Source organism: Peromyscus maniculatus, chromosome 17 (genome assembly GCF_049852395.1).
Source record: "Peromyscus maniculatus bairdii isolate BWxNUB_F1_BW_parent chromosome 17, HU_Pman_BW_mat_3.1, whole genome shotgun sequence".
In the NCBI taxonomy this organism is placed as follows: domain Eukaryota; kingdom Metazoa; phylum Chordata; class Mammalia; order Rodentia; family Cricetidae; genus Peromyscus; species Peromyscus maniculatus.
This window is the reverse complement of record NC_134868.1, coordinates 13,806,965-13,812,663: the sequence shown is the minus strand read 5'-3', so window position 1 is coordinate 13,812,663 and position 5,699 is coordinate 13,806,965. Positions and strand designations below refer to the sequence as shown.

The 5,699-nt window shown below is 46.3% G+C and overlaps 1 pseudogene; it reads right to left on the bottom strand.

The window, feature by feature from the left end:
* Positions 1 to 3,075: 3,075 nt before the first annotated feature.
* On the bottom strand, positions 3,076 to 4,512 carry LOC102924691 (14-3-3 protein theta pseudogene; annotated as a pseudogene).
* Between the last annotated feature and the right edge of the window lie 1,187 nt (positions 4,513 to 5,699).

The window sequence follows — 5,699 nt, the reverse complement described above, 5'->3', positions numbered from 1 at the left end:
GACACTATCCAACGTAAATTTATGTGTCAAACCCTCTTTCCCATTCTGACACCTAATGGATACCTTGGGCCTTGGAACTCCCCTATGGTAGGCCCTAAGGTAGGATCTTGGCATTGGCCAAATGACTTCTGGCTCTGTCCATATCTCACCTAGCAGGAAACTAGTTCCCTAGGAAAAAAGCCACATGTCCACTCACTCACCTTGTGTTCTTCAAATCCCACCAAACGGGAGCTAGATCTCCCCAGCTCTGTGAGCATCTCCCAATTTTTACCTCTGCAAGTCCCTGGGATTCCAAAGGTCCTTACACCCACCCTGCTTTCCTCTCTCTGCAGTAGCTCGGGGGCTTCTTAGCTTTTGCCTTATGGGAGCTCTGTGTCCACACCAAAAATTTGATGTCATATCTACTCAAAAGATAAAATACAGGGTTCTCTTTCCTTTCCTCTTACTTTTAACAAACAGCTGCAGCAACGAGAAAGGCATGAAAATCCCCACCCTACAAAGAAAATAACTATGTGACCTGCCAAGTTTACTTTTGGATTTCTTCTTTTGCAGGCACAACGTCATAGTTGCTCCTGCAGAGGTCTCCACAAAGAGACCAGACCTCTAGGTGTGAAAGCCCCTGTGTTCTGAGCAGTATTCCGATGTGGATGATGTGGCCTCCCTGTCAAGTCTGAGGACCAAGAATTCACCTCGTGGGCCACAGTCCCGGACAGTGTACCGTCTTGTTTGGATCTTTTTGTTTGATTATGTGGGTAACCTGGCTTCAGTTTCCACTTTCCTGAATAGGGGCATTTACCTTTCCCTCCTTCCAGAAGAAGTGACAGCAAAACTCCCAACTGTATACAAGACAAGACTTGTCCAGAATTCAAGCACGAAGCACCTTCGGAGCCAAAAATCTTTTCCAATGGGTTCCACAGAGAGCTCAGGCATCTTTCTCGTGGCTTCTAACCATCCCGTGCAAACATGCACACAGCTTTCAGAGAACCTGCCCTAGAGAGGAGGCAGAATCCTGAGTGCATCCTTTTTTTCCTGCCAATGATTTTACTGACAGCGAACGAAGCCATGATAAGATAGATGAGGAGCGATGAGTTGGGACGACCATTGGTGTCATAGGCTGGCACACTTTTCCAGGAGAGAAAGGCTTTAGTGTAGTGTGGAAGGAAGTCCAGAAGGGTGCAGCTTCAGCTGGGCCCTCTGCCTCTGATGAGTCTCAGGCAGGCCATTTGATATCTGGATTTTTCCAGCTGGATAACTGGTTAGACCACACACAGGCTCAAACACCTCCAAGGGACCAGCCTTGATGCACAGGCTCAACCCGTAAGAGGACGAGAATATTTTCCTAATACTGACACAGACTTTTCAAGTGGCTTTGCTAGCCTCAGCTACCAAAACTGCTGAGAGAGAAGCCTTTGTTTCCTTTCACTCCCTCCCCACACACCCCATTGTCCCAAGTGTGATGTTTCAAACTCACAGGATCAAAGAAAAGCCCAATGTGGAATTATAGCTTCTTACTGCTCTCTTCTAGGAAGAGCATAAAGTCAAAGCATCACTCTCCAATGAAGGAGGCAGGATTTAAGAAAGGTGGTGTTGGAGCATCACATCTGCCCTTCATCAGTCACCAAGCAAAATCCCTGTGTGGTTCAACTAAGACAAAAACAAGCTAGTCCTTATGAAGGTTGCTCTCCTCCATTCTCCAGACTGTCTGATACAGTGTACTATTGAATAAATAGAAACGGGCATAACACTTTTTAAAAGTTAACTGATAGTCTTTTCATCCATAGAAACATACAAAAGAACATCCAAATAGAAGCCACTTAAAGTTTTGTGCTAATAATTTTTTTATTTTCTTTTATCTTGTTTTGTCTTTTCCTGTTTTTCTCTAGATACTTTTGTGTTGAAGGAAAACAAACTTATTTACTATACTGCAAGGCAAGAAAAACCACATGCCTGTTACTTTTTTCTTTTTGTCCATGTAGATGAGAACTATTTCTCTAAATAAAAAAAGAAAATAAATAAATAAAAAGGAAAGGAAAGGACATGACTGCTCCTAGGTATAGTGGAAGAGAAAGTTTATTGTGGATATGTGGGAGAGCATAATCCGAGGCAGGGATATTTGGGTGATCATGACCAGGCTGAGCTGGGCCATGTGGGACAGGGAGGGGAAGGGAGAGAGAAGAGAAGAGAAAGGGGAGAAGGGAGAGGGCAGAGGGGAGAAGGGAGAGGGGAACCAGGAGCAGCAGCCAAGAGGCCAGAGGTCCAGAATGGGACAGGTAACCAAAATGTCTGAATTATGTAGGGAAGAGCCTCTGGGGAAGGGCAGCCTGGCCCCTGGGCTGGAGAGTTCAGGGTAGAGGGCAGGTGTGCCAGACCTATCCTGTAGCAGGTAGGGACTGAGGGATGCTGAGAGGACCTGGTGGCCAGGTCCAGCTTAGATATGTTAAATAGACACCTCAGCCATTTGTCCCGAGGTTGAAACCTGACATTCTCGAATAGAGGGTGCAGAATTTCCTAGAATGATTGTTAGTCATTCCTTTTATGAACACCTTTTCCAGAAAGGTCACTGTTCCAGTTTGCTTCTCTGTTGCAATATTAATTTAGAGGTGAAGGGCTCTATCAGGCCTGAGCTTGGTAAAATTGGTGCCCACAGGCTTTGGCCTTTACTCCTTTCTCTCTTGCTAAGCCATTAGATTACATTTCTTTCTTTCTTTCTTTCTTTCTTTCTTTCTTTCTTTCTTTCTTTCTTTCTTTCTTTCTTTCTTTCTTTTTTTTGTTTTATAAAATGTAGTTTTATTTTATGTTACTCTGCTGTTACATGGGGCATGACATTTTCACAAGGCTTGTCTGGGACCACAGTTAATGATTAGCAAACACACAGCTCTCTGAAGAACAATCACTGGACACACTGGACACCTTCTCACATGTGCACGAATCTGCATGGAAAAGTACTCAACTTTAGACTTGGACGTGCGTACTTATTTCCCCTTTCTAGTGGATTAAGAAAGGACATGCATTTTAATTTGCCCAAAGCAATGCTTATATTCTGGCAGCAACATGCTAACTTTTATTACAAGGTAAAGGGAATACCAGAGCTACAAAGGCAGGAGGTGTAAGTGATTTTTATTGGGAAGGAAGTTGTCAACTCAAACAGCAGCAAATGAAGAACGCATGAAGGAAACTCCCTGTTGTCACAGACAGACATGACCCCCAGAATATGTGACATGGGAGACATTTCCATCTGTGACTTCCAGACTGGATGCATTAAGAGCTTTTCCTGTTCAATCTAACACTTTTGGATTCCTACTAAAAAGGAGTATGCAGGAAGAGTATGGAAAAGCCGCTTCTGAAAGGAAACCCCCCAAGAAGGGTCAGAGAGGGAATGTAGAAATCAGGAAGTTATTATTACAATTACTTTCAATTGTAATGCACCACATTTCCGTATCTTCACAGTAATACAGACGCAGCCACTTGCAGAACTGGTTCAGATTACTTAAACACCAAATGCACTGTCAGTCCTCTGCACAAGGGTCGGAAGTTACTCACGTGTGTATGAAATGAAGCTACTGATACTTTTCTACAGCAGTAACTGCACACCAGGAAGGCCGGGACAACACAGATCAAGGGATGGAGTTTTCCCAAAGCTGCAGTGTGAAAAGACTATAAACAGTTGATCCCATACACATGGATGGGCTTCCTTGCTAGAGGAAATCCAAGTGGAAAGGAATGGAGATGTAAAAAGGTTTTCTTGAGGGACGGAGGACGGCACCGGGTGCCCTTAGTTTCCGGCCCCCTCCGCTGCGTCACATTCTTCTCCTGCACTGTCCGATGTCCATAATGTTAAGTTGTCTCTAGGCAACTGCATGATGAGGGGTGCTGTCTTTGTAGGAGTCTTCATTCAGCATGTGACAGCCTCGTCAAAAGCCGTTTTGGCCAATGTGCAGGCAAAGCTCTGCATTATTAAGGATCTCATAGTAAAATACAGAGAAGAGCCAGTCCCAGGCGGATTGGGTGTGTAGGCTGCATCTCTTTCTTGCTTATATCAAAGGCCTCTTGGTAGGCTCCTTGGGAATTATCTATCGTTTGTTTTCGATCATCACCACATGCTACTTCAGCAAGATACCGGAAATAATCTCCCTTCCCCTTCGGATAGAAGACCTTACTCTCTGGATTAGTTGCATTGGCTATTAAATACTTATCCAACAATTCCAGGACCGTGGTGCAGATGGACCTCAGCTCCAACTCCACTTTGTCCTGGTAGTCCTTGATCAGCTGCAACTTCTTGTCGGAGGTGTCGGTCTTCTGCTCGATGCTTGAGATGACCCTCCAGGTGGACCGGCGGCCCCCGACCACGTTCTTGTAGGCCACCGACAGCAGGTTGCGCTCCTCCTTGGACAGCTCGGCGCCCTGTTCTGTCACGGCTTTCATGCAGGTGGCCATGTCGTCGTAGCGCTCGGCCTGCTCGGCCAGCTTGGCCTTCTGGATCAGCTTGGTCTTCTCCATGGCGAAGCGAGGGCGAGTGCCAAGCCAAATCCGGAGTCCTTCTAGTCTCCGCGGCCGCGACAAGAGTCCCCTAGATTACATTTCTAAAGCTAGCCCCCAGGGTCTAGTCCCTTATTTGGCCTGACTCATTCCTGAGACTGGTAGATCCCCAAGGTCCAACTATCAATACAACAAAGTCCAACAATCTAAGTTCATTATATTGACTAACCTACTTAAAGTACCAAGTCAGGACTTACCAACACATCCTAGCTCTTCTAACACAGACCTCCCCTTTTTTCCCGTCTTAAAATGAACACCTGCAAAGCTATTTGCTGCTGTTGCCACACGATTCAGATTCAGCCACCTTGTCTTTTTTGCCTTGCTTAATAAAGGATCTCTTTGTGTTTGGAAATCGGTGTTTGGCTGTGGTCTGGGCCTAATCTGGAGTTCAGAGGGGACTACCCCCACAGTACGCAGGTCTCTTTGTTTTGGTTCTGTGATTCTGATTCCAATTGGCCAGTAACTCTGCCCCCAAACCCTTTTTCCACCTTTCCAGTCCTCCTGATACTTGATCTCCTCATCCAACAGTGGCTGGTCAGTGAGTCCCCACCCTTGCTATCCTAAATAGTCCCCGTCATTGAGAACATATCATTGACAACAGCTGTCATCAACGGTGACAATTGTTAAGTGTCTAGCACCCCTGCTCTGTCCCGTGGGACTGGGGAGAAGATCATTGGTTACAGTGGACAGACTCCCTTAGACGGCCAATCGGCACATTCTGTTTGGCTTGGCTGGCAGCTTTCCTTTCACTTTTGGCGGCCACTCTGCTGGAATTTGGTGTTCATTCCTAACCATTCGAAACTCCTGTCAATGTGTCCCAGATCTCTCCTTGGATCATTGCTTCTCCCTCCTGGTGACTGAGCTTGGGTCATGACTCGCTCTCTCCCAGCAGCCTCTCTATCGGTCACTCAAGGCTCTCGGGGATGCCGTTGGCTCTTGATCCTGGCCCACCACATCATTCTTGATGGGATGTGCTCTCTCCATCCCAACTGATTTGCCTTTGGGGTGTCTTCTCCAAAGTCTCAGAAGGCTGCAACCAACTCCAGACCCCAAACCTCAGCTCATCCACTGCAGGACTCAAGTTTGGCCTCAGTAACCCCCAGATAACCAGTCAGAATGGCCATCCAAGGCTCCCGTGGTCCTAGCATGATTCATGATCTTGA